A 12,058-nucleotide genomic window follows, 5' to 3' on the forward strand; every position below is an offset into this window, starting at 1 on the left:
TAAAATGTATCTTCCTCTGTTCTTCACGAGTGTAGCCCAAGGATATTTGCCGAATACACATCTGACAAGGGGTTGATATCAAGGATCAACAAAATACTGCTTGAACTCCACAAGAAGAAAACATCCAACCCCACCAAAAAATGGAGCAACGAAATGAACAGAAACTTTCTCAAAGAAGAAATCCGAATGGCAAAAAAGCACATGAGAAAATTCTCTACATCATTAATCATCAGGGAGATGCAGATCAAAACCACAATGAGATATCATCTCACACCTCAGAGACTGGCCCACATTCAAAAGAACAAAAGCAACCAATGCTGGTGCGGATGTGGTGAGAAAGGGACACTCCTTCACTGTTGGTGGGAATGTGGACTGGTTCAGCCCTTCTGGAAAACAGTACGGACGATTCTCAAAAAATTAGAAATTGAGCTCCCATTTGACCCAGCAATACCACTCCTGGGATTATATCCCAGAGAGGCAAAAATGTGTAGTCAAAGTGACATCTGCACTTGTTTGTTCATTGCAGCACTCTTTACAATAGCCAGAAACTGGAAGAAACCTGAATGCCCAAGAACAGATGACTGGTTAAAGAAACTTTGGTACATCTACACAATGGAGTACTATGTAGCTGTTAGAAAAGATGAAGTCATGAGTTTTACGTATAAGTGGTACAACATGGAAAGTATCATGCTAAGCGAAATGAGTCAGAAAGAGAGGGATAGACATAGAAACATTGCATTCATCTGGGGGATATAAAGTAACAAAATCTGAGATTAATACCCAAGAACAGCTGATATCAGCACCAGGCAGATTACTTCATATCTTAGAGGCCAGCCGGGCATTCTAGGGGAAAGGGCAGCTCAGATAGAGAAGGGAGCACCAAATAGAGGGTGTTTGGAGCATCCTCCCAGGAGGGGAGATGCAGGTAGAAAGTAGACTATTGACTGAACATGTTTGCCACTCAATGCCTCTTTTGCAGACCACAACACCCCAAAGGAGAGAGAGAACACAAGGGATTGCCCTGCCACAGAGGCAGGGTGGGATGGGGGGTTTGGGGTGGGAGGGATATTATCCATGGTAGTGGAAAATGGGCACTGGTGGAGGGATGGGTATTTAATCATTGTATAATCGAAACCCAAGCACAAAAAATTGTAAATCTACAATGTACCTGAAATGGTGTTTCACTAATAATAATAATAATAATAATAATAATAAAGAATTATTTCAAAAATAGTTGCAATACTCATTGAAGCCACTAGAGGCTGCACTGCTTTTCTTTTTTAATTTTCACAGAACACCAAAAGGTGAAGATTCAGAGTATTTTCAAAATCATCTGTAATGTGTAAAACATTAACTGTGCATAAAATTCCAGAGATTCAAACATAAAAAAAGACACCCTGGCATCGAAAGAGGACAAGCAAAGAACCATAATTATAAGGTAAAAGGGAGGTCATAAAACAAAATCTGCCATGACCCAAAGGAAGTAATTGAATAAGGACCCTGATGGGATTTCGAAAAACTAACCTGGCCTGAGGACTGTGGTCTAGTATAGATAGCGATATATCCCCAGGAAGAGCCTAACTTTAATCTTAGTATATCTCTTATCTGTTTACAGAAAACGATCATAAACAGTGTAAGAAGTAAATTTACTATGATTGTGTAAATGGATTACTAGCTGAGGAAAAGAGAGAACAATACACCCTGGATGGAATCCTGCCCTTGAGCGGATCACCTAGTCATCTGGGTGCTGAAACTCCAGATGAGGTTTTTTTCCTTGAGTTAATGTCTGGGAGGAATGATTTTACATCTCTTTCTTGTTAACATAAAGTTTAACCCCACCTTTGCGTCTGCCCACACTTCATGATTTCTGTATATCTATGCTGTAAGGGGTAAGTGGGAACTAGAAAGTGAATGACTAAGAGGATGGGAACTAAGATTTGGGAACTTTGGGACTTTGGAACTTTGGGAACTAGAAGGAGTTCTAGAGGAGGATGAAGACTGGAAGTAGAGAACTATGAGATGAGGAAGAAAATGCAAAGGGTTAGAGGACTTTGAGGTTGGGAGGAGACAAGGATGATGGAACTATGATAGCCAGGACTAGGACCAAAAGTTTGACAACAATTGTGCCTGAGGGAGAGAGATCAAACACAATGGGGAGGAAAGAGAAAGAAATTGTCTGCCAACTAGCCAGAGGCCCGGCTCAATTCCTCCATTCCCGGGGCACTTAGTCATCAGCCACTGTGGACCAGCCTGTGGAAACAGTACTCACTTTCCAAAATCGTTCACATGCCCACACGTTTTTCTATGAAATTAACAGTTTCTAGCCTAATATTTATGTTTTCTAATAAAAATTGGGAAATGTAAGGTGCCAGAGAAATAGTCTAATGGCCTGAGCTCGGGTTTTGCATGCTGCAAGATTGGATTTGATTCCAAGCATTCAATGGTCCGCTGAAACATTCAAGTGTGACCCCCCAGTGTTGAACATGGGTCCATTATGATCAAGAACCAGTAACACTTCCAAACAGTTTCTAGGAAGGAAATAGAAGCCTGATAACAAAGCAGACCTAGATAGCACAAAGATCGAGAATTAAAGGCGATATCCCTGATGAAGAGACACAAAAACCTCCACAAAATCCTGTCACTGTCACTGTTTTTTTTTAAGAAAAAAAATCCTGTCACTTTCACTGTCACTTTTTTTTAACAAAAAAAATATCCTGAATGATCGGTTTGAGGCTCTTCGTGTTCTTAGAACGAGCAGATGCCTTTGGGCTACACTAGCACGTGAACTGTCACATGCTGTGCTAGTGTTACTGGATTCCATGGGACGTCAAAAAATCGCATCGCTGCCCACCTGTTGAGATGGTCAGACTTCTTGGTCAAGACCCTGAACGATCTTTTTGAGGCTCTTTGTATTCCTAGAACGAGCAGACGCCATTGGGCAACACTAGCACAGCACGTGACAGGGGCGAACAGAATAGTTACTGCCAGCCACTCCAGTAAACAATGAGTAACAGGATGTCAAGTTATCAAGTGATTTCTATATCGAGTTACTCTCAACGTTCATTGTAGTACAGAGTTTCACGAACCAATAGAAATTATATCAGAGACCTCTTGTAAGGTTGGATAGACTGCTTTAGACTTTTAGGATTATCATCCTTGCATTTCAAATAGGACTTACACATACAATACGCCTCTTTTTTTTTTTTCAGAGAAGGTGAACTTGAAAAATACCTCCTGGGCCTTACCTTACCTTACCTCGCACATAGAAAAACCCTTTTTCTATATAAATTGATATGGTAAAGGTAAGGTAAAGGCCCTCCCGTTGTTCATCAATTTGCTCGAGCGGGTCCAGTAACGTCTCCATTGGAGATTTTGTTGTTATTGTGTTTGGCATATCGAATACATCACGGGTGGCTTGCCAGGCTCTGTCGTGTGGGTGAGATACTCTCGGTAGCTTGCCGGGCTCTCCAAGAGGGGCGGAGGAATCGAACTCGGGTCGGCCATGTTGGCTGCATGCAAGGTAAACGCCCTACCGCTGTGCTATGATCACTTGGATTTTAGCTTTTATTTTATCGATAGTAGGTATTGTGTTTACTGACTTGCAAAGGGCAAATCGTCCTTGCATCCGGGGATGAATCCTACTTGGTCATGGTGCGTCATTTTTTCTACATGAGTTGTTGTATTCCATTTGCTAGTATTTTATTGAGGATCATGCATCTGTGTTCATCAGGAATATAGGTCTGTACCTTTCTTTTTTGAGGTGCTCCTGTCTGCTTTGTGTGTCAGGGAATGTTTGCCATATGGAAACTTTTTGGGAGTGTTTCTATTTCTTCACTTTTCAGGAAATGCTTGAAAAGAATTGGAAGCAGTAGAGGCCAGCTGGGCATTCTAGGGGAAAGGGCAGCTCAGATAGAGAAGGGAGCACCAAATAAAGGGTATTTGGAGGATTCTCCCAGGATGGGAGATGCATGTTGAAAATAGACTATGGACCGAACATGATTGCTACTCAGTGTCTCTTTTGCAGACCACAACACCCAAAAGGAGAGAGAGGACAAAAAAGAATGCCCTGCCACAGAGGCAGGGTGGGATGGGAGGATGGGGGTGGGAGGGATACTGGGATTCATAGTGGTGGAAAATGGGCACTGGCGGAGGGATGGGTATTTGATCATTATATAATCGAAACCCAAGCACAAATATTTCTAAGTGTACAACTATACCTAATGGTATTTCACTAAGAAAAATTTAAAAATAAGAAAGAAAAAGAATTGGAAGCAGGTCCTCTTTTTAAGGTTGGAAAGGATTCACTAACAAATCCATATGAGCCTGGGCTTTGATTTTGCTGAACATCTTTGATTACCATTTCAATTTTTCCCACAGTGAGAGGTTTATTCCGGTATTTCACAACTTCTGGGTTCAGCCATAGGAGATTATAGGCATCCAGGAATTTATCCATTTATCCATTTCTTCAAGGCATAATGCTTTTCAAAGTAAGCTCTGATGAACCTGTGGATTTCTGTAGTTTCTGATGTAATGTCCCCCTTTTCATTTCTGATTTAATTTATTAGATTTCTCTCTCTCTCACTCTCTCTCTCTCCCTTTGTACTGTTTCTCTGTCTCTCTCTTCCTATCTATCTCTCTTAAAAAAACTCAGTCCTTTCTCTCTCTCTCTTAAAAACTTAGTCTCTCTAAGCCGACTGAGTTTTTAAGAGTCTTTCATTTTGGACTCCAAGCTAAGAGGATCCAAAGTTGAACAGTTTGTTTTTGTCAAGTCTGAAGTTTTTGTACAAGATATAGATTATTATAAGATATTATATTAATGAACAAAAGTCATGGGAATAATCAAAGGATTTTAGAACTAAAAAATGGAGAATGCTGTCCAAGTCAAAACTATAAGTTCTGTGCTCGCTTCGGCAGCACATATACTAAAATTGGAACGATACAGAGAAGATTAGCATGGCCCCTGCGCAAGGATGACACGCAAATTCGTGAAGCATTCCATATTTTTGGGACTTAGTAGATATATACAGGACACTTCATCCACAAAAAGCTGAATACACATTCTTCTCAAGCGTACATGGAACATTCTCCAAGATAGACCACATGCTGAGCCACAAAACATGCCTCCATAAAATTAAGAAGGTAGAGATTGTATCAACAATCTTCTCAGACCATAATGCGCTGAAATTAGAAGTAAATCACACACAAAAACAGAAAACTAAATCAAACACCTGGAAATTAAACCGTGCACTATTGAACAACGAGTGGATTAGACAGGAAATCAAAGAGGAAATCAAAAGATTCCTAGAAACGAATGAAAATGAGAACACGAGTTACCAAAACTTATGGGACACAGCAAAGGCTGTGTTAAGAGGAAAGTTTATAGCTCTACAAGCATTCCTCAGGAAGGAGGAGCGAGCACACATAAGTAACCTAACCTCACAGCTTAAGAGCTTGGAGAAGGACCAAAAAAAGGAGCACAACCCAAAGAGGAGAAAGGAAATAATAAAACTCAGAGCAGAGATTAACGAGATGGAAACCCAAAAAACAATCCGAAAGATCAATGAAACCAAAAGCTGGTTCTTCGAGAAAATTAACAAGATCGATAAGCCTCTAGCAAAACTCACAAAGAAAGGGAGAGAGAAAACCCTAATAAACCGAATCAGAAATGAAAAGGGGGTCATTACAACAGAAACCACAGAAATTCAGAGGATCCTCAGGGAGTACTTTGAAAAGCTTTATGCCACGCAACATCAAAACCTCGAGGAAATGGATAAATTCCTAGACTCCTACAGACTCCCAAGGCTGAACCAAGAAGACCTGGAATACCTGAACAGACCTATCACCATCAAGGAAATTGAAATGGTAATAAAAAGTCTCCCCAAGCACAAAAGTCCTGGCCCGGATGGATTCACTAGTGAATTCTTCCAAATCTTTAAAGAGGACTTACTCCCGATGCTCTTTAAGCTTTTCCACGAAATTGAAATATCAAAAACACTTCCGAACAGTTTCTACGAAGCAAATATCACACTGATACCAAAAGCAGACAGAGATACCACAAAGAAAGAGAATTACAGGCCGATATCCCTGATGAACACAGATGCAAAGATCCTCAACAAACTACTAGCAAATAGAATCCAACTACTCATCAAAAAGATCATACACCATGACCAAGTTGGATTCATCCCAGGGATGCAAGGATGGTTTAACATTCGGAAATCAATCAACATAATCCACCATATCAACAAAAGAAAAGATAAAAAGCATATGATCATATCAATAGATGCAGAGAAAGCATTTGATAAGATCCAGCACCCCTTTATGATGAAAACCCTAGCCAAAATGGGTATAGAGGGGACCTTCCTCAACATAATTAAAGCCATCTACCACAAGCCTACAGCAAGCATCATCCTCAATGGGGAAAAACTGAGAGCCTTCCCTCTAAGATCAGGGACGAGACAGGGATGCCCACTCTCTCCACTGCTGTTCAATATAGTACTGGAAGTACTTGCAATAGCGATTAGGCAGGAAAAAGATATTAAGGGCATTCAGGTAGGAAAGGAAGAAATCAAGCTCTCACTATTCGCAGATGATATGATACTCTACTTAGAGAACCCAATAACTTCCACCAAAAAACTCCTAGAAACAATAGACTCGTATAGTAAAGTTGCAGGTTATAAAATCAATACCCAAAAGTCCATGGCTTTCCTATACGCAAACAGTGAGAGAGAAGAAAGCAACATGAAAAAAACAATCCCGTTCACAATTGTGCCCCAGAAAATCAAGTACCTAGGAATCAGCTTAACTAAGGAAGTAAAGGACCTGTACAAAGAAAACTACAAAACGCTACTTCAGGAAATAAAAGAGGACATGAGGAAATGGAAAGATATCCCCTGCTCATGGGTCGGGAGACTTAACATTGTCAAAATGGCAATACTACCAAAAGCATTGTATAAATTCAATGCAATCCCTATAAGGATACCCATGACATTCTTCAAAGAAATGGAGCAAACACTCCTGAAATTTATATGGAACAATAAGCCCCCACGAATAGCTAAAGCAATTCTTGGGAAAAAGAAAATGGGAGGAATCAACCTCCCGAACTTCAAACTGTACTACAAAGCAGTAATAATTAAAACAGCATGGTACTGGAACAAAGGCAGAACTGCAGACCAATGGAACAGGGTTGAATACACTGACATCTCTCCTCAATCATATGCTCATCTAATCTTTGATAAAGGTGCAAGTAATGTGAAGTGGAGTAAGGAAAGCCTCTTTAATAAATTGTGTTGGCATCACTGGACGGCTACATGCAAAAAAATAGGCTCAGAACTCTGCCTAACACCATGTACAAAAGTAAGATCAAAATGGATTAAAGACCTCAACATCAGACCAGAAACCATAAGGTACATTGAAGATAAAGTTGGCAAAACCCTCCATGACATTGAAGCTAATGGTATCTTCAAAGATGCCATGCCACTGGCCGAGCAAGTGAAAACAGAGATAGATAAATGGGACTATCTTAAACTAAGAAGCTTCTGCACCTCCAAAGAAACAGTGACCAAAATACAAAGACAGTCTACAGAATGGGAAAGGATATTCACCGAATACACATCTGACAAGGGGTTGATATCCAGGATATACAAAACACTGGTTAAACTCCACAAGAAGAAAACATCCAACCCCATCCAAAAATGGGGCAATGAAATGAACAGAAACTTTCTCAAAGAAGAAATCCGAATGGCATAAAAGCACATGAGAAAATGCTCTACATCATTAATCATCAGGGAGATGCAGATCAAAACCACAATGAGATACCATCTCACACCTCAGAGACTAGCCCACATTCAAAAGAACAAAAGCAACCAATGCTGGCGTGGATGTGGCGAGAAAGGGACACTCCTTCACTGTTGGTGGGAATGTCCACTGGTTCAGCCCTTCTGGAAAACAGTATGGACGATTCTCAAAAAATTAGAAATTGAGCTCCCATTTGACCCAGCAATACCACTCCTGGGAATATATCCCAGAGAGGCAAAAATGTATAGTCGAAGTGACATCTGCACTTGTTTGTTCATTGCAGCACTCTTTACAATAGCCAGAAACTGGAAGAAACCTGAGTGCCCAAGAACAGATGACTGGTTAAAGAAACTTTGGTACATCTACACAATGGAGTACTATGTAGCTGTTAGAAAAGATGAAGTCATGAAATTTACATACAAGTGGTACAATATGGAAAGTATCATGCTAAGCGAAATGAGTCAGAAAGAGAGGGATAGACATAGAAAGATCGCATTCATCTGGGGGATATAAAGTAACAAAGTATGAGATTAATACCCAAGAATAGCTGAGCTCAGCACCAGGAGGATTACTCCATAACTTAGAGGCCAGCCGGGTATCCTAGAGGAAAGGGCAGTTCAGATAGAGAAGGGAGCACCAAATAAAGGATGTTTGGAAGATTCTCCCAGGAGGGGAGATGCATGTCGAAAGTAGACTATGGACTGAACATGTTTGCCACTCAATGCCTCTTTTGCAGACCTCAACACCCAAAAGGAGAGAGAGAACACAGGGGATTGCCCTGCCACAGAGACAGGGGGGATGGGGGGATGGGGGTGGGAGGGATATTATCCATGGTGGTGGAAAATGGGCACTGGTGGAGGGATGGGTATCTGATCATTGTATAATTGAAACCAAAGCACAAAAAATTGTAAATCTACAACTTTAAAAAAAAATAAAATACAATAAATGGAAAAAAAAGGATAAAAAAAAAACTATAAGTTCTACAGATGGTAGGACATACAAAATAAACTAGTTCTACAATACAATCACTGTCACTGTCATTGTCCTCCTGTTGTTCATCTCTTTGCTCAAGCAGACCCTGGAAAGTCTCCATCTTAGACTTGTTGTTAATTGTGTTTGGCATATGGAGTACATCGATAGGTTGCCAGACATTGCCGTGAGGCAAGATACTCTCGGTAGCTTGCTGGACTCCGCAGAGTGGATGAATAATTAAACCCGATTCCTTGGGTCGTTCCGCCTTGCATAAGAGTAATGCCCTACCGTTGTGTTATCATTACAATATAAAAATTCTACAAATGTTTTGGACTCCAAGCTAAGAGGATCCAAAGTCTGCAACAGCATGCAGAGTCTTCTACACCACAGGAGCTTCAAAAGTTTCAAAGTATTGTTATCAGTTATACTGCTGCTCTGTTCACTATTTCCATTAGGTGTTGTTGGGGACATGTGATTCAGAATATGTTTGCTAAGCACAATTCTATTAAGAAAAGTTTTAGATAGATTTGTAAAAAGTGCAAGGGCTAAGAAAAGTTAGAGGGAATAAGGCACTGGCCATGCTGGCAGCTGACCTGAGTTACATTCCTGGGCCCCCAAGGAGACCCCTGAGCCCAGTCAGGAGGGGTTCCTGAGTGCAGAGCCAGCAGCTAGCCCTGAGCACAGTCCTGTATGCTGTTCCCCTGCCCACACCCCTCTCCTCAAAGGAAGAAAATAATGATTTGCAAGAAAATTGTCCTAAGGGTTATTTTTGTTAAAAATTCTGATTCAACGAGTATTGAGAAAGTGTGCTATTACTGTAATATGAAATTTTTGCTAAGAGTATCTCTGTCAATGAATACTATAGCTAAGGGCATCTTGGCTATGACATTTGTGTCCAGAATAATGATTTCTAAGGATCATTTTTGTTCAGTGACTTGTTGCTAAAAGCTCGAATACTGAGTGGATTACTAGCTAAAGATTAGTGTGATAAAGATATAGAGTTAATGAATGTATTTAAATTGTTCCATTTGTTTATGTCATTTTCGTTAAGGATTTTATGAAAGACGAGATTATTAAGAGGGCACTATCAGTGACTTTTCTCTAAGATCAAAGTTAAGTGTATCTCTGAAAAGCATTGTTGATAAAGATATTGATCACTTGATCACTTAACTTCTCGTTGATCATCGATTTGCTTAAGCGGGCGCCAGTAATGTCTCCATATGTCCCTGTTGCATGCTAGTATAGCTCAATGGCGTCTGTTCGCTCTAGGAACACGAAGAGCCTCAAGCCGATCATTCATGATCTTGATGAAGAAGTCTGACCATCTGTTGGGTGGGTGGCCACGCGGTCTTTGATCGTCGACAGAGGTTGGAACTCCAGATTCTTTCTCTCATTTGAGTGAAACGTGATATTCCAAGCATAGCTCTTTCAATTCCTCTTTGGGAGACCGGATGTGTTCTCATCCTGTTTGCCTAAGACCCAGGTCTCTGAGGCATATGTTAATGCAGGAAGAACAGTGGAATCAAAGAGAAGTGCCTGGAGCCAGAGGTTCTTCGTCCTCTTAGCTATTTCTTCAATGCTCTTGAAGGCGATCCAAGCCTCTCTCTTCCTCCTGTGCAGCTCGGGTGTCAGGTCATTTGTGATGTTGACTTCTCGACCTAGGTACACATAGCTGTTGCATTCGGAGATGGTCCTTCCATTGAGAGTGAATGGGGCGTCAGGAAAGAGGCTGTTTCTCATAAACATTGTCTTCATAAGATTCAGCTGTAACACATTAACTGCATTCACTTGTATCTGCCACAGGCCACATCCATAACACATGTGCCAAAAAAATCAATAGCAATGATCTATTTCTAACTGGATGGACTTCAAAAATTATCAGTAAGAGAAAATCCTGAGTTCAATCAAGGAAACCTTGGTGTTGAAGAATGAGGAGACTGATCAAATATTGTAAGTGAACAACAAGATGGGACAGCACAGTGCTATTATTCACTTTGTCTGAAACACAAATTAGGTCTGAGGAAATTAATTGTGACAGTACAAGTTTTCAATAAGATGTTTTAACTATCTTGTGTTACACCACATGCAAAAGTGCTTGTTTGACTTTCTGGAGTCTCTTTATCAATGCATAAACAGATGAACTAGATTGAACTGAGAATTATCAAAGATATGAAAGGTATGTGTTTTCTTTGGCTTTTTGACCACACCCAGTGGTGCTCAAAGTTTATTCCTGTTTGGCACTTGGGGATCATGCCTGATGGAGCTTGGAGGACCATACGTGATGCTGGGGTACCATATGTGATGCCTATGAGAAGGATGACCGCAGGCTTCTAACAGAGTCTGCTGGAAGTTTGCTGACTGAACTCCGTTTCTGAGAGTTCAGAGGGTGAGCACTGGCTGTCATCCAGGACACATCTCTGTCTATGTGACAAAGCCCTGGTGTTTCACTGACAAGTCCTAGACAGAGTTCACTCGCCCAATTCCACAAAACTGCATCATTATACTACAGTTTTTTTGGGGGGGTTCTATGCCTGTTAAAGAACAGCTCCTTGAAGATGAGATGTTTTGTTCACGGGCATTTATGAGCAAATGTACTAGTGACTACAAGTGGGAGAGCATGGTGTCCAACAGGAGTCCTGAGGAGCATATTCAGCTGGGACCTCTTCCACCCAAGCTCAGGTGCTGTGTACTGAAGGTTCCCCAGGGCGAGGATGAATCGTACTGTCTAATACAGAAGGACGCCTCATCCTCATGGGTTTTCTCTAGTCCTTCATGATTTTCAACATGAATTTCTCTTAAGGTGAAGCATATGTGATCATGGTCCACACCTGATGCAGCCCCTGTACTCAGTCACTGTGAATGGCTATAAAGGTCTCCAGGGACATTTTAACCCATTTAACCCACCACACAGGTAGCAAAATAATTTCCTTAAAGAGATTTTTATACACTAGGAAATAAGATATTCAGTGTTAGTTCATGGATCAAGGTCCATGCCTGCATGTGCTGACCTGGATTTAATGGCTAGCACAACATGGAGTCCCGAGGCATGTACTGGGTGCAGCAGAAGGAGCCCCAGCATGGGGTGTACCTATGGAGAGCAGCGTACCATTGTTGGCTCAGATATCTATAGCACACAGGATTTGTTGAAATTTCTGGGCTGTTAAATTATTATTTCAATTTTCAATATTTGATGATAACTAGAAGATATTTCATGTCCACTAAGCACTGCCAGCTGCATCGAGAGTAATTTTCCAAGTGAACATATATCCTTGGAGACAGGAAGAGGATGTAA

At 40.9% G+C, this 12,058-nt stretch overlaps 1 non-coding gene across 1 annotated transcript; it reads left to right on the plus strand.

Moving 5' to 3' along the window:
- Positions 1-4,898: 4,898 nt before the first annotated feature.
- On the plus strand, positions 4,899-5,005 carry LOC130036224 (U6 spliceosomal RNA). The gene has a single exon (XR_008794277.1). It is a non-coding gene; the product is annotated as a U6 spliceosomal RNA (small nuclear RNA).
- The last annotated feature ends 7,053 nt before the right edge of the window (positions 5,006-12,058 follow it).

Source organism: Sorex fumeus, unplaced genomic scaffold (genome assembly GCF_029834395.1).
Source record: "Sorex fumeus unplaced genomic scaffold, SorFum_2.1 ptg000063l, whole genome shotgun sequence".
Taxonomy (NCBI): Eukaryota; Metazoa; Chordata; class Mammalia; order Eulipotyphla; family Soricidae; genus Sorex; species Sorex fumeus.